At 49.6% G+C, this 16,579-nt stretch overlaps 1 protein-coding gene across 7 annotated transcripts in view; it reads left to right on the plus strand.

Annotated features, from left to right (window-relative positions):
- Auh (AU RNA binding methylglutaconyl-CoA hydratase) overlaps positions 1 to 16,579 on the plus strand; it is a 94,814-nt gene that overhangs the window by 63,517 nt on the left and 14,718 nt on the right. For 2 of the 7 annotated variants that reach the window (XR_015640863.1, XR_015640862.1), the window contains one exon: positions 10,820 to 10,930. The gene's annotated coding sequence lies outside the window, so the exon portion shown is untranslated. 7 annotated transcript variants of the gene reach the window in all.

Below are 16,579 nucleotides of genomic sequence, written 5' to 3' on the forward strand. Positions count from 1 at the left end.
ACGTGTGAGTGAGTGTGTGCTCCTCTGTCTTGGCCCCTGGACCTTCCAGTGGGAGGCGCAGTGTTGGCAGAGGTCTGCTGGGTGCTGTGAAACTCCCATGAGCTCTGTCACTTCAGAAGCCCCTCCTCGGTTCTGAGGGCCTTCCATAAGTCCTCTTTTCCTTGGGCTAAGCAAAGTCAATCGTAGTTGCTCAAACACCTTTGAAAGAATGTAATTGGTTTAAGAAGTGTGTGCTGGGTTGGGGATTTAGCTCAGTGGTAGAGCGCTTGCCTAGGAAGCGCAAGGCCCTGGGTTCGGTCCCCAGCTCCGAAAAAAAGAACCAAAAAAAAAAAAAAAAGATTTAAAAAAGAAGTATGTGCTTCCCAAAGCCGGAGTGTGATGTATGTACCTATAATCCTGATACCCAGGCTGCACACACTGTGAGTTCCGGGCCGGCCTGAGCTACCTAGCCAGACTCTGCTTCGTTTTACATTGTACTTATTTTATTGTTGTTTGAGGTATTCAGGAATGCATACGTATAAATGCGTACGTGTCCATCAATTTCCCTCCCTCCCAATTCTTCCCCTGCCACCAACATTTTTCTCTCCCAACATCATATCCTCTTTTAGTGTAAAAAACCTACTAAGCACACTGTTTAGACGTGTGTGGGTGTGGGGATGTCATCTGCCGGAGCCTGGGCAGCTTCTCCTGAAGAGAGTGGACTTCTCCCAGCAGCCAGCAGTTGCCAGTAGCTCCTCAGCTGGGGGAGGGGCATCATGAGCCCCTCCCCTTCCATGTTGGGATTCTGGCTGGCTTGGACTGAAACACAGACCGTGTCCCAAAACACACAAAGCCACGGACCATCCTTTCAGAGTCTAATACCAACCAAGTCTTGATTTTATCGCACATGGTCTCCTGGCAGACGTGATGGCCTGGTGCTGCCCCGGGGCCTGGTCTTCCAGCCAGGTGCTCACCGCCATGCTCTGTAGCTTGGGTTTGGAGGTTGGTTTTGTGAGGTCTGCCTAGTGCTGTCTCCCAGCGCCTCAGTATGAGAAGCTACAGCAGGTCCCCAAATCTGAGCTGCGTTTGGTGAGCAGGCAGGCAAACTCTCAGAGCAGGGCTTACCCTGAATTCTTATGTAGTGAAATATCATTCAAATAAGCCCAGCGTCCTGCCGCTCCTGTTTTATTTAAGGTGGCCCTGTCCAGGCGAGAAGGAGAATAGACTATTACAGCATTACCTTTTGAAATCCATTCAGAGTAGAATCCCTCTGAAGGCTTGAAAGGAAGCGAACCGTGCTTGTTTGAGTGTGAGCTAAAGTGGAGAGTGTTCATTCGCACGGAGGACTCGGCACGCACACAGAGAGAGTGCCTTTCTCTGTCAAGTCTTTCTACCTTGGATGGATCCCGCCGGCAGGCATTTAGCCTATCTAAATTAGCCCATCTTTTGTGAGGAAGTTGATGAGAAAATGTCTTCTTGGGTAGGTAGAAGATGCTAGGCATCTAAAACATCCGATCGTAGCCCCTCACCAGGCTACGTCCTCGTGTGCAGTCACTTAGCCCCACCTTCCAACGTTGCACGAGGTGCCCTGCCCCTGGGTGTATTTACAAGGATCTCAGTGAAAACGTGCATGGGTCTACTTAAATCGGGTATTGAAGCAGCTACAGCTAGCATGCCGCCATTAAAACTGGAAGGCTCTGGGGAGTTTTAAATAGTCTCGCTTCTCCCAGACGGCGTCATCTTTGCACATCCTCGGTGCTTATGGACGCCCCCTTCCCCATTTAGGATTGAGTCCTTTGTCCTTTACTGAAATGTCTCATGGGAAGGGGCACCCACGGGTAGTGCTGAGGATGTAGGCAGCAAACACTTCACATGTGCAGATCAGCCCTTGGGAAATGTCTGGGGTCATGGTCTCATCCCTGGAGACAGTGCCGTAGAATGAGTAGGTGTGAAGAGAAAGAGGAGGTCACTGCAGCCACACCGGGGCTCTGCGACTCTTTAAATGCTTGTCCCGCCCCAGGTAATTAAGACTATAAAACTCCATTTAAGTATTATCTGAGAAAAGCGCATGGCTAATGCCTCTCTCTGATTGGCAGATGATTATTTTAACCGCCCACTGGAGTTGCTAAGTACTGGTGTCTCTTGATGCTGTTCCTGAAGGCTGTATTTGGAGAACTCAGCACTGATTGAGCAGTATGAATGGAGTGGGTGGTAAACATGTGTGTCTTCTCCAACTACCACCTCAGCTTAGAGGTTTTTACCGAGTCCCGTAAGCTACTGTTGAGGGATCTAGTCATTTTTCATTCAGTAGAGAGAAAAACACCGCCTCGATTCAGGGCATTCTAGAACTCCGGTCTCGCCTTGTTCTGGAGTTCGTTGTTCCCTGTGTCTAGCCACACTGAAACAGACCAGCTTCGCCTTTATACCTTGAGTACCTAGGAAATCGGGCAGATCTATAAAACAGCTATTACCAGATACTACACCACAGATATTACAGGCTTGTGATCCAATAGGAAGATCTAAAATTTCCATGCCTTTCTGCATACCACCATTATGCAGAAGGGAGGAATACATTAGTTGGGTGACTGGAAGTGTGAAGTAGGGCGGAGTGCATTAGGTGGGTGACTGAAGTGTCCCGTAGGCCTGAGTGCACACCTTTCTGCAGACCACTGTATGTAGCAGACTGGGGTGCTGGGGGTGTGTGGGGGGGGGCACGAACAGAAGTACACAGCAAGCCAGAAAGCTTTAGGTGGGTGACTGGAAGTACACGGCAAGCCAGGGTGCACTAGGTGCGTATCGGGCAGTAGCCACACAGCAAAGCTCCACAAATGTAAACGAGGGCGGCCTTGAATTTGCTACTGCATTTTAGGACGTTTTGCGATATGTTAACATATACAAGCTCAAGCAAAGAACCGTCGGGAAACTGTAAGAACAACCTGCATTCACCAGAGTCACCGGGTGTTGCCTGGGAAATGGCTGAAGAAGCCTGTGTACAACATACTGGCCAACAAGCGACATTTGTTACTCCGTGGTTTCTACTATAAGCTCCTGCCTTTAATGTCACTCAGTGGTAGACTGTGACCTGGAAATATGAGCCAAATAATTTCTTTCCTAAGTTGCTTTGGGTCAGAGTGTTTTGTCACAGCAACAGAAAGGAAGCCAGAGCGCTGTTTAACCAATAAACACATTGTTAGACTCAGGGCGACAAACTGGAAACATGTGATGACTTCGATAAACAACAGAACGGGGCCTCAAAAACCTAAGGTAAACATGGGGAAAGGAGGGAAGGCAAAAGCCAAAGCCACATGGAACTCCCAGGGCAGAATGAGCAGGACGAAATTAAAAGCGAACTAGACACGGCAGAAGAAGAGCTCAGTGAGTCCGACCATGTCTAAAGCAAACAGCGCAGAGGAGAAAACCTTAAGGAGGCCATGACTGGGCTGTGGACCGGAATCATACCTGACTGAAGGAAGTACTGACCAGAGTTTTCCAGAACAGCTACAACTAATGACTTACTCTTTAAAGACTTACATTGTGTATTGTGGGTGGTGTCACGGGGAGATTTAAAAGTACAGATTTATATCATTTTCTCTCAGCTTTTTTCTCCCCCACAGAACCTACTGAGAAAGATATTGCAGATTGGCACCTAGAAAGGAAAGGAGAGGAAAGGAAAACCGTATAGCTAATAAGCAGGCAGTAAAGACGGAGCAGGATGGAAGCCGTGAAGGACAGATGAAGATTAGAAACGGGAAGGCATAAGCGAGACTGCGTTTCACTAAATACATATTTTTACACAATGCAGTTAAAAGGAAGAAGTCATCAGGCTGACGAAACAGCTCACTTAGGTGCTGTTTATAGGGATGCCTTCCTGACTAAGGCAGGACGGGCTGCAGCCAGGGATGGGGGCGTGCATGCCATGCTGCAGGTACAGAAAAGACACTCCTGGGGACGAAGGGTGACATGTGCTCAGGCAGGAGTAACAAACCCTCAGAAAACGAAAAGTGAAAAAGGAGAAGGTGGTGGGGCGGCTGAGGCAGGAGAGTCGCTGTGAGTTTGAAGCCAGCCCGGTATACATAGTGAGACCATTTCAAAGACTGAGAAGAGGAGAACACACTACTGAAAGTTGCTGTTTATGTAACGCCAGGTCGAGACAGCGTTTGCACACATGGGAAACCTGGGCTGCCCTGTCAGGGGCTGGCCGCTGTCTTCACAGCACCCCACACGGCACCTGAACTCAGACGGGCTTGCGAGACCAAGTGATGAGCCCTGAGTAAAACCCCCAAAGGTTTAGAATTGAAACCACGCAGAATATCTACCCTGACTCCAGCAGAGTCAGTGACAGAAAACAGTATGACACAGACCTAGGTTCCTGGAAATGAAAACACTTGTTAGTCACCTGTGAGCCAGAGGAGACTTTATGAGAGACTGTAAAACATTACTCTGAACTTAATGAAATGAAAACATAGCAAACTGTTGTGGGTACAGCTGAAAAGGTCCTTAAAGGGGAGGGGCCTAAGGGGAGGGGCTTAAAGGGAGGGGGGTGCGGCTTTAAATCTTTTGCTAGGAAAGAAGTCAGGTCTAGAGTCAGAAAAGGAGAAACAACAAGAAAGGCTCGAAATGACCTCTACCTTTGGGAGGGTGAGAAGTGAAACACTGGAAAATTAATAACCAAAGCTGAGTCCGTTAAAGTGGAAAAGATGACGAGACTGGGAGAGGCTGCCAGTGTGAGGCCGGAAAGGAAGCCATTGAAGGTCTGCTGGTCTGAAGGGGACTCCAGGGGCAGGAAAGCCACCTTGCAGGGGCAGGTCCCGCCTCTGCTTTGTGCAGTTCACCAGTTTGCAGGGGCAGCTACCAAACCAAACAGAGGAGCAGAAAGCCGAATGTCTGTACTTTTTAAATGAAACGTCAATTTATAGTTAAGGGCTTTTCACAAAGAAAACCCCAGACTGAGATGGCTCACTGATGAGGAGAAGCATACCCTCCAGGGTCTTCCTTGACTTCCCTCAGAAAAACAGAGAAAGCCATATAGAGACCACCATTCTGCAAAACCGCGGAATTCTGAAATGCTTACAAGTCAAATCCAGCACGTTAACCAGAAAGGACAAACAGTGCAAAGCTCCCAGTATTTGTGGGAAAATAGTAGGCAGAATCCAGTATTCATTCATGGGGGGAAAAGTGTTCTTCTAAGAAGCAGCAGTTTCTTCAGCCCAGATGGGTTAAGGGGTTGGTAGCACTGTGAGACTGAGGTGCCCCCCACCCCTGTGCTGCAGGATCCTTGTCTCTTCCTCCACAATGCTGTCTGCCTCCCCTCTGGGCCCCTGTGGCACGGGCTGTTATTGTCCAGACCCTGACTCCTCCTCCTTACAGCAGCAGCCCTGGGAAGTGCCCCTGGCATAGCCTCGGGTGCCCAGCGCCTTGCAAGCTCCCTCAGCCTCCCTACAGCATTGGAATGGTCCCTTGGTACAGTTGGCCCGCAAAACTGTATGTGCTGTGAACTTGGAGGGAAATTACCTTCAGCTCAGAAATGCATTCATACCCAGCAGGGAGCAGGGCTTCGGGACAGCCAGTCCCGGGTAGGGGTGGGGTAAGGTGGGATGGGCTCACTGGGGCCTGTGTGGGATCTGGAGCACACTGGTGCACTTCACTAGATCAGAGCAGTCGCAGTAACATCTGCTTGTCTTAGAGTCACCGTGGTTATGGTTGTGTCGATGTGGTATTTTAGGACAAGTTCTAGGAAGCATCGTTCTATGCACTAAACGCACTCTACATGTGATTGGTGCTGTCTGGGCAGATGCACATTTGGTTTGCAGTCTGAGCCTCACTGGCTGATTTAATAGAGCCACCGAGAGCAATTTCAAACACTCACACGTACCACACATGATCAGTCTCTGTTGTCTCTAAGACGAAACTGAAATAAGATGTTTATACAATATTATTTAAATGTGATTAAATCCAGTCCTATAAAGTGGAAGATAAAGCGTCAGCACTTAGAGCTGGTCCTCTGACAGCCGCAGCCCTGAGCTCCACGCCCACCCAGCAAGCGGCTGGGATGTGAGAAAGAAAGCGACATTTCTCCAAAGCTAATTTATATTACATTTGGCTCCAAATAATAAAGGTCATTTCTAAATGATAACTTTACTACGCGTGCCAAGCTAGCAATTGACTGAAATAGAAATGTCATTTTAACATCTCCGTTAAGCTCAAAGGAGCATCTGACTATTCTGTGCTTTAAGACTGTGTACAGGACACATAGGCCTGCTTCATCGGAGAGGTGTCGCATCAGGACAGACGCAGGAATGCCCGCCTCAGAGCGGCTTCTCTCATCTGCTTCAGACGTGTGTGTCTGTTTGTCTTTATCCTAATCAGCTCGTTCTGTGAGTGCAAACAGCTCTGTCGCCAGCTCTTTCTCATTTGCCTGTGAGGCAGACATCTCACAGGCAGAACCACCCGAGCTGCTGAGGGTGAACCCCTGGGCATCTGACGTCGCAGCTCCCTGACACACAGCTCCCTCGAAGGCACTGAGGTTTTAAAGTTTAATCAGAGCTGCACTTGGGAACTCGGGTCAGTATCTTGGGTTATTTTGAACACGGAACTTCTTTTCTGGAAACCATCCTTCCTGTTTACTGGCCCAAAGATAAAATGCCCACATGCTGCATTGACTGGAGGGACACTGGACTTTTGCTCTTTAGAGTTCCCTTTCCTTTCTGCTACCGCCCTCTCCATTCAGGCTCAGGATGCCTGCCCCCGAGCTGATCTTGCCTCGTGTAACTTACCCCGTGTTCTTGCCCTTTCCCCAGCACTTGTGTGCCCATGTGACCTCCCCGTCAGATCCATCCTTAACCCTCAGGGAATGACAAGGTTTGTCAAAGAACACGTGAGTCCCCATGGTGCTAGGTCAGTGTGATCCCACCCGGGGCTGTACCCTTTCCAGGTGACACCCCGCCCTGCTGGGAATGCCATCGGTTCATGTGGAGAGCTCCTGTCTCCCTCTCAACTGTATCTCTCTCTCTCTCTCTCTCTCTCTCTCTCTCTCTCTCTCTCTCTCTCTCTCTCGTCATGTGCGTTTCGTGCTGTCTAATCTCTAATCTCTAACCAGTGGTTCTCAGCCTTCTCCTAATGCTGTGACCCTAATGAAGTTCCTCGTGCTGTGGCAAACCTCCAACCATAAGACTATTCCGTTGCTACCTCACAACTGTAATTTTGCTGCTGTTATGAATTATAATGTAAATATCTGTGTTTTCCGGTGGTGTTTCTGTGAAAGAGTCAGTCCACCCTCAAGGAGTCTCAGCCCGTGCACGGGTTGAGCACCACTGCGTGCCCGTCAGCCCTGGCCGCTCACACTGCTGAGCTGATTATCGCACACGTGCAGCCCCCCAGGCAGGCTCTGGAGTCGGCCTTGGTGCTCAGGACAGTACATTTGCAACGTTCTCCCTGCTGATTGTTGATGGATGTGTCTTTATGCCAGAAAGGACACTGGTTTTATTACCATTTTAACTGGGTAGAAATGCAATTATCTTCCCTTTTTCTTAGCTCCTTATGTTAACTTCTAACACATTCCTAGTTTGCTTGAGTCATGCCTAATTCCCTACCATTAAGATGTGATCGGTGTGTTTGCGGCTGAGGGAGGGGCAGTTCTGAGCACTGTTCTGAGGCCAGTGGACAGACTGCTCGCTGCATGGGGACCTACTCAGCCCGTCTTAATGAGCTGCTCTGGAGGTTAGAGAGTTTGCTCACAAGGAGCCACGTGAGAGAGACACCTTTGCCTTGCTCAGGAGGCTCCTGAGGGCCATGCAGTGGCTGGAGCCAGTTTCCTCAACACGAGGGGGAGCAGAGAGGCACGGTTCTGTACTCAGGGCCTGACTGACCAGCACAGAGTGTGGTCTTGGTCCCCTGAAATAAAAACCTAAGCTTGGATCTCTTCCTGAGGGGTTTGTTTGTTTTAGATTTAAAATAGAAATTGTGTGTCTGTCTGTGTGGCCGTGTGGGTTTTTGTGGACACCACATGTGTGGAGGTGCCCACGGAGGCTGGACATTGGGATTCCCTTGAAGCTGGAGTTGCAGGCGGTTGTGAGCTGCATGTATGTGAGGGGAACTGAACCTGGGTCCTCTGCAAGGGCAATACACATTCTTAACCACTGTGCCATCTCCGACCGCCTGTGAGGTTTCCAGTCGCACCAGTAACATTCCAGCTGGTTTTGTAGGCGCCCTGAGGAACGTCTGTGCACTGAACAGGAGGAGGGACAGGCGCTTCGCACAGGCTTGGTTTCTGTTGTAGACGCAGTGGACGTAGGAGGAGCTGAGGACCTGAAGTCAGAGCGTCTGATCCCAAAGTTCTAGTTATTCTCCCACCTCACGTACACCATGGAGAATCCCAACTCCGCATCCCTTATATACATGTGCATGTATGCACACATGTGTACAGATGCCCATGGAGCCAGAAGAGGGGGCAGAGCACACATGCGGTATCCATGACAACACACACAGCCACACAGACAGGCATACAAATTAGTTTTTAAAACAAACAAACCCCTCCAGAAGAGATCCAGGCTTAGGGTTTTACTTCAGGGGACCAAGACCACACTTCGCGCTCGTCAGCCTGGCCCCGAGTACAGAAAAGTGCCTCTCTGCTCCCACTGGAGCCGCAGCTACAGGTGGCTATGAGCTGCCTGATGTGTTGTGGGAGCCATACCCAGGTCGTCTGCAAGATCAGCACACACTCTCAACCACTGAGCCATCCCTGCAGAGACTGTGAACCGCCAGGTTAGTTTTGTCAATTTCCCTTGAGTAACGGGACTTCTGAGGTAGACCTGTTCATTAGGTACACATTTACTGAAAGAATTACACAGGGGCCAGGATGGTGGCTTAGTTATGTGGGTGCCTGCTGCATAGGCACGTGCTGTAAGGCCAGGAGGGCCCTGAGCATAAGCAGGAGGTCGTCAGCCCAGCCAGCCCTGTGAGCTGCAGGTGCAGTGAGACATTGTTTCAGCATATAGAGGAAGACACCTGGTGTCACCTGTGGGTGTGTGCCCACCTGCACAGACACACCCACAGGAGTAATACATACAAAATGAAAAAGAATCGCATGGTGAACATGATGAATTAATTAATTCTTTCTTTCCTTCCTTCCTTCTTTCTTCCTTCCTTCCTTCTTTCTTTCTTTCTTTCTCCTTCCTTCCTTCCTTTCTTCCTTTCTTTCTGTTTTTTTTTCTTTCTTTCTTTTGATGCAAGGTTTCTCTATGTAACTCTAGCTGTCTTCTAGCTGTCCTAGAGCTCACTCTGTAGACCCAGGCTGATCTTGAACTCACAGAGCTCTGCCCGCCTCTGCCTCTGGGATGAAAGGTGTGCGCCACCACTGCCCGGCTAATAATGAATTGTTTTCTAAAAAAGTAACAGGTCCTATTCTACTTTGAAGAAAATTACATTTGATCTGTCTGATTGTCTGTCTGTCTGTCTGTCTGTCTGTCTGTCTGCAGTGCCAGGATGGACTCAGGGCTTTGAACATTCTGGGCAAGTGCTCTATCACTGAGCTGCAGCCCCAAACCCCTACACTGATTTAAAAGAAAAGATTAAACAGAACAAAACCCCCACAACCCTAGAAAACAATGCAGTAGAGATTACAATGAAAACAGAAAGTCATCTGTTCTAATCACCTAATACACCTGTGTGAGTGTGTGCATGCGTGTGAGAGACACTTGTGTGACTGCCACGCAGTGGTGACCATGGCAGACTGAGACTGGCGTGTTGCCTCATTCTGAAAAGGCGCCATCTTCGTCTTGGTCTGCAGCTCTGCTGTTTTGGCCTAGTCCGCACATGCGCTGTACCCACAGTGAGCACTCTCGGTGGTGTGCTCTTCAGGGCACTTGTACTTTCTGGATCCAGGGGTGGACAGTTACCCAACTGTCTCCATTGTGCCCCCTGCCCCATGGATTTGGACTCTGTAGGACAGCTTTACAGCCGTGTCGACCTTAGAGAGACCTAAGAGGTAGCGTGGTGGAGACGTGTGAGCCCTCAGCTCTCCTCGCCTGCTGCGTGGCCCTAGGCTTGGTGAGGGTAATGGGTACACGTGGGTGCTGAGCATGGGTGTGTGAGGGCCTGGCACACATGGCCCTGGCATACATCCTTGAAGCCAGACCCTTTTCAAGGCAGTTATTTCTGTGCTGCCGTTCCTCAGTCATATGTGAACCTTGTTAACAACGACTCAAAGAAGAACGGGAAGAGATTGAGGGGTGGGTGAGTAGGGTTTGTCAGTGACTTCGGTAGCTCAACCGGACACAGAGAACCACTTAACCATAGAGGTGGCTGAAGGAACTGGAGCAGAGATAGGGCCTGCCCGCTTACCACACATCAGCTGCCTTGCCCCCAGCACATGCTAGAGGTTGTTTCCAAAGCGCCCTTCCTTCCCTTGTGGAGACCACAGTCTGAGGAGCTCATGTCCCTTAGTGAAGAGCACATTTGCATGTGACCTACACACACTCCCTATACTGTAAGTCACCTCTAGTAGCTGATACACTTAGGCATGGTGCAGATGTCTGTTAGGCAGAGAGTAGGGACAGGGCAGACGTCTGTGTGTACGCAGTAGTATTTTCAGTGTCTGGTTGCTTGAGTATGTAGGAGCAGAACCTGTGGACATGGGGAACAGCTATAGACAGTCACAGTACTCAGCGGGCAGTGGGAACCATCCATTGCTTCTGTGTAAGAATGTGTCCCTGTCCTGGCTGTAATGCCCAGAGGCCATAGGATTAGCAGGGAGCCGGTGAGCATGCTCAGGAGACAGGGCAAGTAGAGCCCTTTGTCCAGGCATGCACTCCACACTTGGCCCCTTTCCCTTTTTCTTTTACAGGCTCTTTGAGAAGCCACACCTTCTGGCTTTTGTAATGAATACTTGATCAGCCAGGATTGCCTTGTATTTACCACCCTCCAGTGTGGCCCCTCTCAGAAGCCCAGCTTCTCCGTAAGTAGTGCAGCTCCCGCAGGCCAGTTTCCTTCCTGACTGAAAACTCGGAGCGCAGGGTGTGCTCCCCAGGCAGCGTCTGCAGGAGAAGGGCCGGGCGGGAGGAGGCAGAGGTCCCTCTGAGAAGGACAGCTTGTAAGAGCCTAACAACTGACCAGGCCAGCACACTCCAGATGTGAGGTGGGGGGGGGGTGCTGTTAGATTACTGCCGCGACACCAGCTACAGGCATCTTGGTGACCTCACAGGCTTGCCTTGTATGAGGAAGTTGCCCACCAGTTCTGGAGTGACTTCTTTCTAGCTTGTCCTTTTGCCCTCACAGCAACCAGAGGTATGCACGATCCCTAGTGCAGAGAGCTAGTGTCGGGGTAAATAACACCTGAGTATTGTGGTCATTCACGTCATGTGTGCAGTCTGATAGGGGCTTGTCTTGGAGCTGACTCACTGTCCGTCTGCTGTCGTAAGATGGTGAATATCACCAACAGGGCATGGCGGCATGTGCTGGGAGCCCTGGTTAATTCAGAAGCCATGCTGTGGGTAAAGCAGTATTTGAGCCCAGGAGTTTGAGAATAGTGTGGGCAACACAGTGTTGTTCCCTCATCACAACAGAAAGATCAGATGTAGTGGAGGACATCCATGATCCACTACTGTCTTGGTCAGGGTTACGATTGCTGTGCTGAAACACCATGACCAAAGAAACTTGGGGAGGAAGGGTTTATTCAGCTTACATCTCCACAGCACTGTTCATCATCGAAGGAGGTCAGGACAGGAACTCAAGAGGGCAGGAACCTGAAGGCAGGAGCTGATGCAGAGACCATGGAGGGGTGCTGCTTGCTGGCTTGCTTCTGTAGCTTGCCCCAGCCTGCTTTCTTACAGAACCCAGGACCACCAGTCCATGGAGGGCACCACCCACAGTGGGCTGGGCTCTCTGCTGTGGATCACTAATTAAGAAAAAGCCTTATGGTGGATCTTACAGAGACAGTTTCTCAGTTGAGATTCCCTCCTTTCAGAGACTCTAGCTTGTGTCAAGTTGACATAACTAGCCAGAACAGCTGCATCCTGGAAGCCTGGAAATGTCCATGGGGGCTGTTTTTCGGACAGAAGAAACGTCTTCACAGCTTCCTGCTGTCTGTTTGTTGCTTCAGGCAGGAAATGCACACATAACCAGGTTATTTTCTAGTTGTGGTGGTGGTCAATGCCACAATAGGTGGTACACTACCAAAGAGGGGGTGGGTGGTGGCTGGGGAGATGGCTCAGTCTGTAGAGTGTGTGCGTGCCATGTAAGTCTGAGCACCCAAGTTCAATTCCCAAAACCCATCTTAAAAAGTAGGGTGGGGTGGGGTGTGCTTGTAATCCCAGCCCTGGGGACACCGAGGCAGGGGGATTCCTTGGACCTCTCTGAGCATCTGGGAAACATCTGCATGCAGAAGCCACTAGCAAGTTCTAATCCCTCAGATGAGAAGGTCAGGACCCCGACTGTGCAGTGCACAATGGACTTGCTGAGTGAGGTAGCTGACAGGTCTCTTGGCAGAATGGTTTAATGTGACTTCACTTAAAACAGAAAGTCAGGGAGATCAGAGAAACCTGCATCCTGGCCCATGGGAGGCATTGAGGACTGAGGTGGGCGAGTCAGTGGGGAGGGCTTTGTGAGCTGGGAGCCACAGTCTGGATGGTTCCAGCTGTAGACTCTCCCCGGAGAGAGCAAACCCAGGACAAACTCTGACCTTCTGCATTTGATCTAGAGCAGCAGTCCTCAACTTGTGGGTTGGAACCCTTTTGGGAACTGAACAACCCGTTCACAGGGTCACCTGAGAGACCGTCTGCGAATCATATGTTTATGTTATGATTCATAACTGTAGCAAAATTGCAGTTATGAAGTAGCAATGAAAACGATTTTATGGTTGGGGTCACCACAATAAGAGGAACTGTATTAAAGGGTTGTAGCATTAGGAAGGTTGAGAACCACTGGCTTGGAGACTTCTCCTCCCTCTCTTCAGTTCCCAGAGGGAAGGAGTAATAGACACTATAAATTTTAAAAATCCTTAATTGTTTGAAAGTGAAGGGAGCCGACAGTTGAAGCACACTTTAGGTGCCAGCTTTTATGCTTGTCTCTAGGATCTGTAATTTGAGTTCTGAGGCTGCGCTTTGCATGTACCTCACAACGCTGCTATGTTACTGCTGTGTGCAGGAAGCTGACAGAATCAGCCGAGCTGACAGGATGACTCCCTGGAGTCCTTTAGGACCCCTTCCTGTGCCCTGGCCACACTGTGTCACACTGTGCCTCCTGCAGAGCTCTGTCTGTCAGCGGTCAGAAACAGTGTATCCTTTGCCTCAGTTTCTTCCTTACCATTTACCTGCAGTGACCATTCTGTAAGGCAAGCCAACTTTGTCACTGAGGGCCACAAGCAGAAGGGTCACCTCACTGATAAGGATGTGCTTGTGTACCACATCCAAGCACGAGGCCCCTGCCAGCTGTTTAAATGCCCACGTGCTGACCTGCGCCAAGCTTCTCTTCCCAGCCCTGTCTGCCGTTCACACGGTGTTGCTAGACTCTTGTGCTCATGTTTCTAATAATTATAGGCATTTTAGAAAGAGAAACATTGTTGCGAGGCATTTTGGTCCTCCTAACAGAAAAATAATACAAGTGTAAACCTTTTATAATAAAAGGCTTAGGTCAGAGGCAGCTGGTTGGGAAGAAATCCTTGTCTGCTGATTGTCCTCATGCAAAGAGTAAACGTCAGTCTGATGTCTCCCCACGGTCAGAAATAACAAATGTGGGCCAAAGACCCAAGTATAGAAACCCCAAGTAAAAACTCACAACAAAGGTCAGGGGAAAACAGTTTTTCTGCCCCTGAGTTACAAGTAAGATTTCCGAATTATCTGGCACCAAAAGCATCATCCGCTTGAGACGAACATAGAGATGTGTGACTTTCTGCCTCCCAGAGTCTGTCATCACGACCGTGTCCAACTTTAGGCCACAGACATCTGGGGACCTTGTCTGAGCGCCGGAGACTGTCTTGTTTTTCCACGAGCATTACAGCACAGCACCTCTCGCATGGTGTTTCCTTTGCCTGATTATCTGGGGACTGCTTTTGCCTGGGCAGGAAAATTAACATAGATCGGATATACCGTGATGCTTACATCAGAGACTTGAGAATTCCCCGGCAGCCAAGCCCCGGGTCCTGGAACTGTTGCTGTGACCTGCAGGGCAGCAGCCAGATCCATCTCAATGAAAAAGTCTGCTATCAGAAGATACTGTCGTGATGGAGTCGGGGAAAATGCGTACACTACGGGGGGGGGGGCGTGGGGGAGGGCTGACTGATGGGGGACTTTGTGCCTGCAATATGTAAAGAGTCCTTGAAACTCAATAGGAGGAAATTACACTGACTGAAGAAAGAACCAGGAGATTTGAGCACATTTCCCTAAGTGGAGGGCAGCAGACAAGAGCATGAAGAGATACTGAGTATCTGCAGTCATGGAGTATAGACTCACATGCAGACGCCATGGTCAGAGCGGTGGGCGGGCACATTCACATGCATGGTCATCCTGCATGGGCACATCAGCTCTGGGCAGTGGTGTGGGGCATCTGGAACTTAGGTGCACTGCCTGTGAAATGCTAGACACAATTTAGGGAACACTTTGGGATTTTGTTAAACAGTCGAGCATCTCCCTCCACCTGAGCAGTGTGGCAGCATCTGCTCTGTGACAGTGGTCCGTGTGAGCGTCTCCTGCACAATTATTTTTACAGTTTTAGGAACATCACCCTTGCCTTCTCCTCCATTGCGGCATCCGTGTACCCACCCTGTGTAGGTACACAAGGACTTTGTTTTCCGTTCTTTGTCACAGGAGAAAGCTTCGCATACAGTGTCACAGTGTGTCACAGTAGGTCCCCAACTCTGGGCTAGCCTGAACTCTGAAGGGTAGGTGTTCCAAGGGGTTGTGGGCGATCCTACTAGCCACCTCCCCCAACCTTAAGTAGATGCTGGTCTGACACATGGTCAGGGCGGTCAGAGTCTGTGTACCTTGCACGCCTCTTTCCAAGCCAAATTGGCATTTTGATGTCTATTTGAGGCTTTCCTCTCTGTCCATTTTTAGCCCTCTAGTTTCGGTTTCAGGATTTCTGGCTATTAGGAATCAGTTCCTTGTCTGAATGTTTCCATTGGTGATGCTTTTCTTTTGTTTGCTAGGGTACCCCTTTGTCTTCTTTAACTTTACAAGGTTTTGGTTTTTTTTGTTTTTTAAATGCACAAACATGTGTTACTGGTTCTAGTTATTAAGAGCAAGTGCTGTCATCTGGGCCCATTCATATGTCTGGCCAGCCATATTGGGCAGGGGCAGCTGGGTGATGAGAGCCGGTTCCTGTGCCCTCCTCCTCCTGCAGGCTTGCGCTGAGACAGGGCCAAAAAGAACGCCTGTGGGTAGAGCCCAACCCTTGCTGGGCCTGGGGAAAGGTAGCGGCCCTCGTCCGTCTGCACACGTAGTCTGCACACGTGTGCTTTCATGATTGGCTGGAGCATCATGCTGTGTATGCGAGCAGGAGCAAGAGCAGCCTGGACAGGGAGGGCAGGGACAGTCTCTACAGCCTGAGGTGGGTGGCAGCGCCGAGAGAGAAGCTGCCAGGATCCAGGGTTTGCCTCTCGGAGCTCCTGCACACCTCTCATGCAGCCACTGACCTCAGCTTCCTGGGCCCAAGATGTATATCTGTCCACAGGGCATTAGTGACTGAGGAGCTGACTCCAATTTATATGGGCCTGTATTCACTGTAGGTGATTAGGGGTCTTGTTGACCCTGTGTGTGCATGTGTGTGTGGTGTGTGATGTGTGCTACATGTATATGTGTGTGTGTGTGGTATATGTGTATTGCGTGTGGTACATGTGTATGTGTATGTGTGGTGTGTGTGGTATATGTATGTGGGTGGTGTGATATATGTGTATGTTTGGGGTGTGTGTGTAGTATATGTGTTTGATGTGAATGTGTATGGTGTATTTGTGCTGTGTGTGGTATGTTTGGTATATGTATGTGTGGTGTATGTGTATATGTGTGTGTGGTATATGTGTGGTGTGTGTGTATGGTGTATGTGGGGTGTGTGTGTGTATGTGGTGTATGTGTGTGTTGTGTGGTATATGTGGGTTGTGCATGTGTATGTGGCATGCATGTGGCGTATGTTGTATTATGTGCGGTGTGTGCATGTGTGTGTATGTGTATGTGTGTGTAGTGTGTGATGTGTGCTACATGTGTATGTGTGTGGTACATGTGTGTGTGGTATATGTGTAAGTGTGGCGTGGTATATATGTGTATGTGGTGTGATATATGTGTATGTTTGGGGTATGTGTGTAGGGAATGTGCGTGGTGTGAATTTGCGTGTGCGGTGTATGTGTGCTGTGTGTGTTTGGTATATGTATGTATAATGTATGTGTGTATATGTGTGGTGTATGTGGAGTGTGTGTGTGTGTGGTGTGTGTTTGGTATATGTATGTGTGATGTATGTGTGTATGTGTGTGGTGTATGTGGGGTGTGTATGTATTATGTGGTGCGTGTGTGTGGTGTGTGTATTATGTGGTGTGTATGGGGGTGCTTTGGTCGTTTCCCCCTTTGGTCCCCACTCCTTCCACTAGTCCCCTTCCTTTGCTCAGCTAGCTCCCTCTCTGCAT

The sequence above is a fragment of the Rattus norvegicus genome, chromosome 17 (assembly GCF_021556685.1).
Source record: "Rattus norvegicus strain SHRSP/BbbUtx chromosome 17, alternate assembly SHRSP_T2T, whole genome shotgun sequence".
Lineage (NCBI taxonomy): Eukaryota > Metazoa > Chordata > Mammalia > Rodentia > Muridae > Rattus > Rattus norvegicus.